The sequence below is a fragment of the Dermochelys coriacea genome, chromosome 1, assembly GCF_009764565.3.
Source record: "Dermochelys coriacea isolate rDerCor1 chromosome 1, rDerCor1.pri.v4, whole genome shotgun sequence".
NCBI lineage: Eukaryota > Metazoa > Chordata > Testudines > Dermochelyidae > Dermochelys > Dermochelys coriacea.
Window position 1 is genome coordinate 790,953 of NC_050068.2, and position 12,569 is coordinate 803,521.

Genomic DNA, 12,569 nt, shown 5'->3' on the forward strand with positions numbered 1-12,569 from the left:
GGGTGGGAAACTAAGACATGGGGTTCTTCCCCTGTAGGGGGCACCGGCTCCGATTGAGCAACTGGCCTGGCCACTGGGACATGGGGCCTTTTCCCTCTGAGGGGCGCCAGCAGCAATCCAGCCCCAGGGCTGGCCAGTGGGACATGGGGCACTTCCCCTCTAGGGGGCACCGGCTCCCATCCAGACCCAAGTCCGGCCACTGGGATACAGGGTCTTTCCCATCTAGGGACCGCTGGCTCTGATCCAGACCCAGGGCTGGCAAGTGGGATACGAGGCCCTTTCCCTCTAGGGGGCACCAGTTCCCTAACCAGCCCCAGGGCTGGCCACTGAGATACGGGGCTGTCAAGGTTCAACCCCACTCTGAACTCTGGGGTACAGATGTGGGGACCTGCATGAAAGACCCCCTAAGCTTATATTCTACCAGCTTAGGTTAAAACTTCCCCAAGGCACAAATCCTTCCCTTATCTTTGGACTGGTATTGCCGCCACCACCAAGTGATTTACACAAAAATTCAGGGAAGCATCACTTGGTATCCCTATCTCCCCCAAAATATCCCCCCAAGCCCATTCATCCCCTTTTGTGGGGAAGCTTGAGAATAAGAATACCAACCAGTTCCTTAGCAATGGGAGCACAGACCAGACCCTTTGTCTTCAGGACACTGAAATCAATCAGGTTCTTAAAAGAAGAACTTTATTTAAAAAGAAAAAAGTAAAAGAGTCACACCTGCAAAATCAGGATGGAAGGTAACTTTATAGGGTAATAAAAAGATTTAAAACACAGACAATTCCCCTCTGGGCTCAGCTTCACAGTTACAAAAAACAGGAATAAAACTCCCTCTGTAACATAGGAAAATTCACAAGCCAAAACAAAAGATAACCTAATGCATTTCCTTGCTCTACTCACAGTTTCTGTGGTTTTAGATGGATTATTCCAGGTATATTTTCAGGAGATGTTGTACCCGCTTGGCTTCTCCCTCCATCTGGAGAGGGAACAACCCACAGAACAACAAAAAAAACCCTTCCCCCCCCAGATTTGAAAGTATCTTCTTTTCTCATTGGTCCTTCTGGTCAGGTGCCAACTAGGTTATTTGAACTGCTTAACCCTTTACAGGTAAGGCAATCAGTACTGCTGCCAATGCTAAATAAAGATTGCTACCCTTCCCCCTATATTCATGACATGCCCCCAAATCACAGATGGTGCTGGACAGCCTGTTCCACACTTGCTGTGATTTCTTCCTGGAGCTCTAGGAGGAAACAGAGTTAATAAGACACATACACATCTAGACATACTACTGATTATATAAGAACTAACAGTATTTCCTACATTTCAAGGACAATTTTAACCAGTTGATTCTGGGAAACTTTCACGGGAGAGTGCATCAGCCACTTTGTTAGGAGCTCCTGAAATGTGTTGTATTTCAAAATCAAAATCTTGGAGAGCTAAACTCCACCGAAGAGGTTTTTTGTTATTTCCCTTAGCAGTATGCAGTCACTTCAGCTCAGCATGGTCGGTTTGCAGGTGGAAACGCCGTCCCCAAACATATGGGCGTAGCTTTTCCAGAGTGTAGACAATGGCGTAACATTCCTTTTCACTGACTGACCAGTTGCTTTCCCTCTCAGACAGCTTCTTGCTGAGAAACACGACAGGATGGAATTCTTGATCCGGTCCTTCCTGCATTAAAACTGCTCCCACACCAAGCTCGGATGCATATGACTTTTTGTAGATGTTCCAGGTGTTCTGCCCATGAATCAGAAAATATGGCCAGATCATCAAGGTAGGCGACTGCATATTCTCCCAATCCCGCTAGGAGACCATCTACAAGTCTTTGGAAGGTGGCAGGTGCATTCCGCAGCCCGAAAGGGAGCATATTAGATTCATACAGCCCTACATGTGTGGGGAAGGCTGACCTTTCCTTGGTGGATTCATCTAGCGGTACCTGCCAGTACCCCTTGGTTAAGTCCAAGGTAGAGATGAACTGGACCCGTCCAGTTTCTCTAATAGTTCATCTGTGCATGGCATTGGATAGTTGTCGGGGTGAGTTACAGCATTTAGCATTTACAGTAGTCCACACAAAAACGTATCTCCCCATCTAGTTTGGGAACTAGAACCACTGGAGATGCCCATGCACTGCCAGAGGGGTAGAGCATGTCCTGGATCTCCCATTCTATAGCAGTTTTAGCTTGAGGAGACACCCGGTAAGGTTGGGCTTTAATTGGGTGAGCATTACCTGTGTTAATGGAGTGGTATGCCCGTTCGGTCCATCCTGGGGTGGCTGAGAACATCGATGCAAAGCTAGTGCACAGCTCCCAAATCTGCTGTCGCTGCATACGCCCAAGGGTCATGGAGAGGTTCACCTCTTCCACGCCACCAGCACTTTTTCCTTCATAGTAGACACCAGGCCACTCAGCGTCATCTCCTCCCTGGGCTGTAAACTGACAAACTTTTAATTCTCTGGAATAAAAGGGCTTTAGAGAATCAACATGGTACACTTTAGACTTTAGGTTTGAGGTGGGGGATGCTATGAGGTAGTTAACAGCTCCCAGGCACTCTTGGAGTGTAAATGACCCTACCAACGACACTTCCATCTTATGGGCCTGGAGCGCTTTCAAGATCATGGCCTGGTCCCCTACTTTGAAGGAACGCTCTCTGCCATGTTTATCATACCAGGCTTTTTACTTTTTGAGCATCCTGTAGGTTTTCTTTAGCAAGGGCTAAAGAGGTTCGGAGGGTGTTTTGTAGGTTGTTTACAAAGTCCAGAATGTTAGTTCATGGAGAAGGTGTAAACCCCTCCCATTTCTGCTTCACCAACTATAATGGCCCCTGTCTTAAATATAAAGGGAAGGGTAACAACCTTTATGTATGCAATAATATAAAATCCCTCCTGGCGAGAGGTACAGAATCACTTACCTGTAAGGGGTTAATCAGTTCAATTAACCTAGTTAGCACCTGACCAGAAGGACCAATGGGGAAAGAAGATACTTTCAAATCTGGGTTGGGGGGGGGGAAAGGTTTTGTTTGTGCTCTTTGTGTGTGCCCTCTAGGAGAGAGTGAGAGAGACCAGGGCAGGAAAAAACATCTCCTAACAAGATCCTGAAATGATATATCTAAAGTTACAGACATTGTAAGTAATAACAAGGAAATGCATTAGATTAACTTTTGTTTTAGCTTGTGAATTTTCCCTTTGCTAAGAGGGAGTTTTATTCTGTTTTTTGTAACTTTGAAGCTAAGCCTAGAGGGGAATCCTCTGTGTTTTAAATCTTTTTATTTGCCCTGTAAAGTTACCTTCCATCCTGATTTTGCAGGTGTGATTCTTTTACTTTTTTTTAAAATAAAATTCTTCTTTTAAGAACCTGATTGATTTTCAGTGTCCTAAAAACCCAGGGGTTTGATCTGTGCTCGCTTTGTAACCAATTGTTTAGTATATTATTCTTAAGCCTCCCCAGGAAAGGGGATGAAGGGCTAGGGGGGATATTTTTGGGGGGGGGTATAGGGCTCCAAGTGGCCCCTCCATGAATGTTTATTTAAATCACTTGGTGGTAGCAGCAATACCATCCAAGACCAAGGATAGGAATTTGTGCCTTGGGGAAGTTTTTAACCTAAGCTGGTGGAATATAAACTTAGGGGGTCTTTCATGTGGGTCCCCACATCTGTTCCCCAGAGTTCAGAGTGGGGAGGAAAACCCTGACAGCCCCTTAACCTCACGGCCATACACGAGTTCAAATGGTGAAAACCCTAAACTGGGATGTGGTACAGCCCTGTTGGCAAAGAGCAACTGCTGCAACACTAGGTCCCAATCGTTGGAGTGCTCATTTACAAATTTATGTATCATGGCCCCCAAAGTTCTATTAAACTTCTCCACGAGGCCATTTGTTTGATGGTGGTAAGGGATGCAATGAAGTGGTTCACCCAATGAGCTTCCCAAAGGCTTTCCATGGTTCCTGCCAGGAAATTAGTTCCTGCATCTATAAAGATGTCGGAGGGCCAACCTACCCTGGCAAAAATGTCTGCAAGTGCCTGGCACACACTTTTAGCCCTGGTGTTGCTTAGAGCTACTGCTTCTGGCCAATGGTTTGCAAAATCCATGAAAGTCAGTATGTACTGCTTTCCTCTGGGTGTCTTTTTTTGGAAAAGGACCTAGAATATCCACAGCTACTCGCTGAAATGGAACCTCAATTATGGGGAGTGACTGAAGGGGGGCTTTGACCTAGTCTTGGGGTTTTCCCACTCTTTGGCATACCTCACAAGATCGGACATAGATAGAAACATCCTTGCCCATTCCCTCCCAGTGGAATGACCTCCCCAACCGGTCTTTGGTCCTGTTCACCCCAGCATGGCCACTAGGATGATTGTGGGCTAAGCTTAAGAGCTTTACCTGGTACTTAGTTGGAACTACCAACTGTCTCTGAGGATGCCAGTCTTCCTGGTGTCCACCAGAAAGAGTTTCCTTGTATAAAAGTCCTCTTTCTACCACAAACCAGGATAGATTAGAAGAGCTGAGAGGCGGTGGGTTGCTTCGTGCCTCAGTCCAAGGTCCCTGGAGACTTTTATCTGCTTCCTGGTCAGCCTGGAACTGTTCCCTTGATGCTGGAGACATCAATTCCTCCCTGGATTGGGGACCTGGGCTTGGTCCCTCTGGAAGTGATGCAGGTGATGGGGCTGTTTCTGTTGACTGTGACCCACTCTCCATTGGTGCACTATGGGGTATTTCAGGCTCCGGCTGAGCCTCTTGTGCAGGGTCATTGGCTGCTGCTGCCAGGGCGGGCTCGGTGGTGCTCTCTGGTGTTGGAGCTGTAGACAGGATTGCAAGCGCTGGACTCAGGGCTGGCAATGGTTCTGGTGCTGGTTGCTTGGCTAGTTTCAGTTTTGGGGACTCGCTCTGGCTGGGTCTCTGGGACTGGATCCACTACTGCTGTTGAGGTTGTTGGCAGGGGATCCGGTTCCACCACCTCCATCTGGGTCTTTGGTAACACAGATGGGGCCCTGGTGGAAGGCTTAGGAACAGGGATAGGTGTGGAAGTTTGTTTAGCCTGGCTGCGGGTGACCATTCCCACCCTCTTGGCCAGCTTTACCTGGTTGGCCAAGTCTTCCCCCAGCAGCATGGGGATGGGATAATCATAACAGACTGCAAAAGTCCACATTCCTGACCAGGCCTTGTACTGGACAGGCAACTTGGCTGTAGGCAAGTTTAAAGAGTTTGATATGAAGGGTTGAATTGTCACTTGGGCATCTGGGTTGATGAATCTGGGGTCCACTAAGGATTGGTGGATAGCTGACACCTGTGCTCCAGTGTCCCTCCATGCGATAACCTTCTTCCCACCCACACTCACACTTTCCCTTTGCTCTAAGGGTATCTGGGAGGCATCTGGGCCTGAGGACACTTTAGTGTGACCCTGGTGCAATGAATGGCAATCTGTTGGGGTTCTTGGGGCAGTTGGCCTTCACATGCCCCAGCTCATTACATTTAAACATCACCCAGCTGACTGGTCACTGGGGCGAAGTGGGTTGCTGGAGAATGGTGTGGTGGGATGATAAGGTGTTTGGGGTTTTCCTTGGGGTGTAGGTGGGGCCTTGGGCTGCCCCCGGTGTTAGGGTTTTGTCTCAGGTTGCTCCATCTGATATCTGCTCCAACTGCTACTAGCTTTCTTTTTCTCCACCACCTCCACCCATTTGGCTCCAATCTCCCCCGCCTCGATTACATTTTTGGGCCACTCCCTCCCTCCCTTCCTCTTCTCCGCTCGGGCAGCCCCCCCTGCAGCAGCTCCCCGCCTCCCCCTCCCTCCCTCCCTCCCTCCCTCCGCTCAGCCCAGGGAGCCCCCCCTGCGGCAGCTCCCTGCCCCAGCTCACCTCTGCTCCATCTCCCTGAGCAGCCGCTGCCACTTCTCCCGCCTCCCAGGCTTGCGGCGCCAATCAGCTGTTTGGCGGCAAGCCTGGGAGGGAGAGAAGCAGAGCGGGGCAGGGCTCGGGGAGGAGGCAGAGCAGAGGTGAGCTGGGGCAGGAAGTGGTTCCCCTGCGCGCCCCCCCCCCATTACTTGCTGCAGGCGGCCCTGCCTGCGCCCCCCCGCCCCAGCTCACCTCCGCTCCACAGCCGCCCCCAACCACTTGGCGCCCTAGGCGACCGCCTAGTTCACAACGTGGTTGCACCGGTCCAGCCAGCTCTAGTTTATTAGCTGCTTCGCTGGTAGTCATTTTCCTGCTTTCTTGTGCGTAACTCTAGCTATACCCGAGAGTTAGGAAAAAACAAAACAAAACAAAAATCTTGTGAATTTCTCTGCAGGAGGTTAACTACCCTGCCTTTAGGTAGAGAAAAACCCAGCTCAAAAAAGAAAAATCCCTTTGTAAAAAAACTAACACTTCTGTCTCCAGGCAAATAGACAGAAAACTCTCTAGCTGCTCTCAGGTTAAAAAAAAAAAACACCTCTTCAGGTCTGTGCTTTTGGTTCAAAATGATCCCACCGCTCTGCCACCATGTCAGGGTTCCCTCCACACTCTGAATTCTAGGGTACAGATGTGGGGACCTGCATGAGAGACCCCCTGAGCTTATTTTTACCAGTTTAGGTTAAAACTTCCCCAAGGTACAAACTTTGCCTTGGCCTTGAACCGTATGCTGCCACCACCAAGCGCTTTAAACAAAGAACAGAGAAAAAGCCCACTTGGAGATGTCTTCACCCAAAATATCCCCCCCAAGCCCTACACCCCCTTTCCTGGGGAAGGCTTGATACAAATCCTCACCAATTTGTACAGGTGAACATAGACCCAAACCCTTGGATCTTAAGAACAATGAAAAAGCAATCAGGTTCTTAAAATAATTTTAATTAGAGAAAAGGTAAAAGAATCACATCTGTAAAATCAGGATGGAACATACTTTCTAGGGTATTCAGATTCAAAACACAGAGGATCCCTTTCTGGGCAAAACCTTAAAGTTACAGAAAACGGGAATAAACCTCCCTCTTAACACAGGGAAAATTCACATAAAACAAAAGATGAACTAATCCCCCTTGCCTGGCTTCCTCTACTGGTTGCAATATTGGAGACTTGGATCAGGGTGGGTTGGAGAAGATGGATTTCTGTTTGGCCTCTCTCAGTCCCAAGAGAGAACAACCACATAAACAAAGAGCATAAACAAAACCCTTCCCCCTCCCACTCCCCAAAGATTTGAAAGTACCTTGACCCCTTCTTGGTCCTTTGGGTCAGGTGCCAGCCAGGTTAGCTGAGCTTCTTAACCCTTCACAGGTAACAGGATGTTGCCTCTGGCCAGGAGGGATTTTATAGCACTGTGTACAGAAAGGTGGTTACCCTTCTCTTTATATTTGTAACCCTTGGCCCGTCAGAGTTGGCAGCAACAAGGCCGGGTTCAGTATCTAGAGGTTCCATTCCAATAACACAATGCCAAACCGGCTCGAGCCCCCACCCAGTGACAAATATATACCACCCCCGCTGGGCGCCTCTAAGAGGCAATACTTCCCCTCTCACAAGCACAGCGTCTGAGTGTAGCAAAAGCCTTTTAATAACAGAGAGAAACAATGTGGCATTATGTTGGGGAGACACCACATACAGAATTCATAACACAACCCATGAGCAAAAAACCCACCCCAAGCAAATTGGGCTGTTTCCTTTCCCTTTGGTTCTTGAGTCCAGCAACCCAAAATCACCCAAAGTCCCAAAAGTCCAATGACCCAAAAGTCTCTGTCCCTGGTCAGGGCAGCCCCAGAGTTTGAAAGTTTATCTACAGAGTTTTACCTCCCAACCTGGGTGGAGATGCGGTGGGGGGGAAGGGGTTAAGGGGCACCTTACGGGGTCCAAAGCTGATTGCCCCACCTCTCTATGGGGCTCCGCTCTGCCAGCCGCCCCCATGAGCTGCTCCAGGCATCCGACAAACTGCTCCGCTCCACCAGCCGCTCTGCTCTGCCAGCTGTCCCATAAACTGCTCCGCTCCACCAGCTGCTCTGCTTGCCATCCTGCAAACTGCTCCACCATATATCTTCAGGCTCCCCCACTACACAACACTCAGTGATTTCAGCTCTTAGTAAGTTTAGCTCTTTAGTGATTTCAGCTTGTAGTAGGGGACCCTCAGTGCTGGTGCACCATTAGCCCAAACTGAATTCAGCTCAGCAGCCTGTAACTAGACTCCTAATGGAATCAAAATTAGCTCTGATATTCCACAGTAGAGAGAGGAGGAATTGCAATTAACACATAAGACTCTCACCAGGGGGCCCATACCACCAAATATTAATACCTATCCCCTGCCTCTCTCCCTTCACTGGGTTTTGGAGCCCATGACCTTTGCCTAGCGAGTGCTGCTTAGTTGATGGTGAGTCCCTCCATCATAAGAAAGGTCCAAGTACAGTTCCACTGTCCTTGATTCACATAATCATGATAATAACAGTTTATTCCTGCCCCAATAACCGAGAAACTGGGGCTCCTACAGCAGCCAAAGTGACCATCTAGGCAGGGTGGGTGGGCCTATGCAAATGAGATCAGCCCTTGAAGTTCTTTTCCACAACCCACCATGACTTGCCACCAGATGTCAGGGTCGAGCTCATCCTGACTCTGCTTGCATATTTATGACACCAAAAGAAAAGGAGTACTTGTGGCACCTTAGAGACTAACAAATTTAATAAACATGAAGTTGACAGATTTCCACTCTATACGGCTAAATTCAGTGCCTTGCATAATCACAGGTTTCAGAGTAGCAGCCGTGTTAGTCTGTATTCACAAAAAGAAAAGGAGTACTTGTGGCACCTTAGAAACTAAAAAAAAATTTGTTAGTCTCTAAGGTGCCACAAGTACTCCTTTTCTTTTTGCAAATACAGACTAACACGGCTGCTACTCTGAAACTTATGACACCAAGTAATCCGAAGAAGACCACAGTATCCCAGCCTTCTGCAGACTACACAATGCAGTGCTTCTCTGCCACACCTCACCCTTCTTCTCCAGTGCTCGCTGCTTCTGCCCAGTCTGGTCTCCGATTCAGACTTAACGTGGATATTGGCCACTCACAAGCTTCATCTGCACCCTGCTGCGAATTGCCTTTTCCTTAGAACTCCTCCCTGTGTGCCCACCTCTCTTGCCTCTTGACTGGAGAGTGCAAGCTCTGTGGGGCAGGGTGTAGGCAGTTGGGTTCAGTGGTTAGAGCCAGAGGCAGTCAGGCCTGAGGGATTAAGCCAGAGTCGGTAGCCGCAGTCCACAGCCCAGGGTCAGGCTAGAATCAGTAGCCAGGAACCGCAGGGCAGGGCAGGGCAGGGTGCGGAAGTGGGGATCAGGAGCAAGGCAAGGGCCATCTTGGCAGCAGATCTGGGATCTGCCGAGTGCACAGATGATTTCATAGCACTCCCTCCGGGCTTAAATAATTGGTCTGGACTAAATCGGGGGGCCCAGATAATCTTCATCCAAGAATATTAAAGGAATTGGCAACTGAAATTGCAAGCCCATTAGCAAGAATTTTTAATGAATCTGTAAACTCAGGAGTAGTACCGAATGATTGGAGAATTGCTAATATAGTTCCTATTTTTAAGAAAGGAAAAAAAAGTGATCCGGGTAACTACAGGCCACTTAGTTTGACATCTGTAGTATGCAAGGTCCTGGAAAAAATCTTGAAGGAGAAATTAGTTAAGGACATTGAAGTCAATGGTAAATGGGACAAAATACAACATGGTTTTACAAAAGGTAGATCGTGCCAAACCAACCTAATCTCCTTTTTTGAAAAAGTAACAGATTTTTTAGATAAAGGAAATGCAGTGGATCTAGTTTACCTAGATTTCAGTAAGGCATTTGATACCGTGCCACATGGGGAATTATTAGTTAAATTGGAGAAGATGGGGATCAATATGAACATCAGAAGGTGGATAAGGAATTGGTTAAAGGGGAGACTGCAACGGGTCCTACTGAAAGGCGAACTGTCAGGTTGGAGGGAGGTTACCAGTGGAGTTCCTCAGGGATCGGTTTTGGGACCAATCTTATTTAATCTTTTTGTTACTGACCTTGGCACAAAAAGTGGGAGTGTGCTAATAAAGTTTGCAGAGGATACAAAGCTGGGAGGTATTGCCAATTCGGAGAAGGATCGGGATATTATACAGGAGGATCTGGATGACCTTGTAAACTGGAGTAATAGTAATAGGATGAAATTTAATAGTGAGAAGTGTAAGGTTATGCATTTAGGGATTAATAACAAGAATTTTAGTTCTAAGTTGGGGATGCATCAATTAGAAGTAACGGAAGAGGAGAAGGACCTTGGAGTATTGGTTGATCATAGGATGACTATGAGCTGCCAATGTGATATGGCTGTGAAAAAAGCTAATGCGGTTTTGGGATGCATCAGGAGAGGCATTTCCAGTAGGGATAAGGAGGTTTTCGTACCGTTATACAAGGCACTGGTGAGACCTCACCTAGAATACTGTGTGCAGTTCTGGTCTCCCATGTTTAAAAAGGATGAATTCAAACTGGAGCAGGTACAGAGAAGGGCTACTAGGATGATCCGAGGAATGGAAAACTTGTCTTATGAAAGGAGACTTAAGGAGCTTGGCTTGTTTAGCCTAACTAAAAGAAGGTTGAGGGGAGATATGATTGCTCTCTATAAATATATCAGAGGGATAAATATAGGAGAGGGAGAGGAATTATTTAAGCTCAGCACCAATGTGGACACAAGAACAAATGGGTATAAACTGGCCACCAGGAAGTTTAGACTTGAAATCAGACGAAGGTTTTTAACCATCAGAGGAGTGAAGTTTTGGAATAGCCTTCCAAGGGAAGCAGTGGGGGCAAAAGATCTATCTGGTTTTAAGATTCTACATGGTAAGTTTATGGAGGAGATGGTATGATGGGATAATGGGATTTTGGTAAGTAATTGATCTTTAAATATTCAGGGTAAATAGGCCAAATCCCCTGAGATGGGATATTAGATGGATGGGATCTGATTTACTATAGAAAACTCTTTCCTGGGTATCTGGCTGGTGAATCTTGCCCATGTGCTCAGGGTTTAGCTGATCCCCATGTTTGGGGTCGGGAGGGAGTTTTCCTCCAGGGCAGATTGGAGAGGCCCTGGAGGTTTTTTTGCCTTCCTCTGTAGCATGGGGCATGGTTGACTGGAGGGAGGCTTCTCTGCTCCTTGAAGTTTTGAACCATGATTTGAGGACTTCAATAGCTCAGACATGGGTGAGGTTTTTCATAGGAGTGGGTGGGTGACATTCTGTGGCCTGCGCTGTGCAGGAGGTCGGACTAGATGATCAGAGTGGTCCCTTCTGACCTTAGTATCTATGAATCTATATCAGAGTTCGCGGGAGGGGCTGTGTGGGTGTCACTTCCTGCAGCGGCTGGTCTCCCAGCACTGGGGGGGGGGTTCTGCTGAGGCTGTCTGGGGGTGGTGCGGAAGCGCTGCCTGCCTGGAGCTCCACCAAGCTGGGTTCAGTTCTCACAAATACCCACTGTCGCACATACGGCGTTGCACATGGAAGGGTGTGTGCAGAAGGCTGCTTCTAGCGATCCAGCCTCTATTCCGCCACCTTGTCTGGCGCCCAGGAGATGCTGTCGTGCAGACAGAGGGGCCGCTGCTCGGTGTCCCTTACACCCACCCTGATGTTTCCTCAGTGGGTGGCAGTGCCAAGTGTTCCTGCTGGGCCCTGTATCTTGGGGCTGGATCTTGGGGCTGGACATTGCTCCCTGGGTCTCTCTATGCAAGTGCTGCTGCCTGCAAGCGCAAGAGGAAGGAGCAGGCTCCATCGCAGCCAAACTTTGTAGCTGGGGCCCTACCACATTCACGCTCCAGTTTGGTCGATTTCACGGTCATGGGATTTTAAAAAGCGTAACTGGCATGATTTCAGCTCTTAAATCTGAAATGTCATGGTGCTGTAATTGTAGGGTTCTGACCCAAAAAGGAGCGGTGGGGGGTCACAAGGTTTTCTTTAGGTATACCTTAGGCTTTCGGTTGGAGGTGGGGAATGCTATGAGGTAATTAACAGCTCCCAGGCGCTCCTGGACCATGAATGGCCCTTCCCACGATGCTTCCATTTTATGGGCCTGGAGTGCCTTTAAGACCATGACCTGGTCCCCTACTTTGAAGGAATGCTCTCTGGCATGTCTATTATACCAGGCTTTTTGCTCTTTTTGAGCATCCTGTAGGTTTTCTTTAGCAAGGGCTAGAGAGATTCAGAGGGTGTTCTGTAGGTTGGTTACAAAGTCCAGAATGTTAGTTCCTGGAAAAGGTATAAATCCCTCCCATTGCTGCTTCACCAACTGTAATGGCCCCTTAACCTCACGGCCATATACAAGTTCAAATGATGAAAAGCCCAGACTGGGATGTGGTACAGCTCTGTAGGCAAAGTGCATCTGCTGCAACACTAGGTCCCAATCACTGGAGTGCTCATTTAGGAATTTACTTATCATGGTCCCCAAAGTTCCATTAAACTTCTCCACCAGGCCATTTGTTTGATGGTGGTAAGCGGTGGCAACCAAGTGATTTGCCCCATGAGCTTCCCAAAGGCTTTCCATAGTTCCTGCCAGGAAATTAGTTCCTGCATCTGTGAGGATGTCAGAGGGCCAACCTACCCTGGCAAAAATGTCTGCTAGTGCCTGGCACA

General features: G+C 48.1%; 1 long non-coding RNA gene across 1 annotated transcript; it reads right to left on the reverse strand.

The window, feature by feature from the left end:
- Nucleotides 1-2,702: 2,702 nt before the first annotated feature.
- On the reverse strand, nucleotides 2,703-12,268 carry LOC122457485. Its single transcript, XR_006277026.1, has 3 exons — nucleotides 12,223-12,268; nucleotides 8,279-8,284; nucleotides 2,703-2,799 (listed from the first exon to the last, which is right to left on the reverse strand). It is a non-coding gene; the product is annotated as an uncharacterized LOC122457485 (long non-coding RNA).
- Nucleotides 12,269-12,569: the final 301 nt, after the last annotated feature.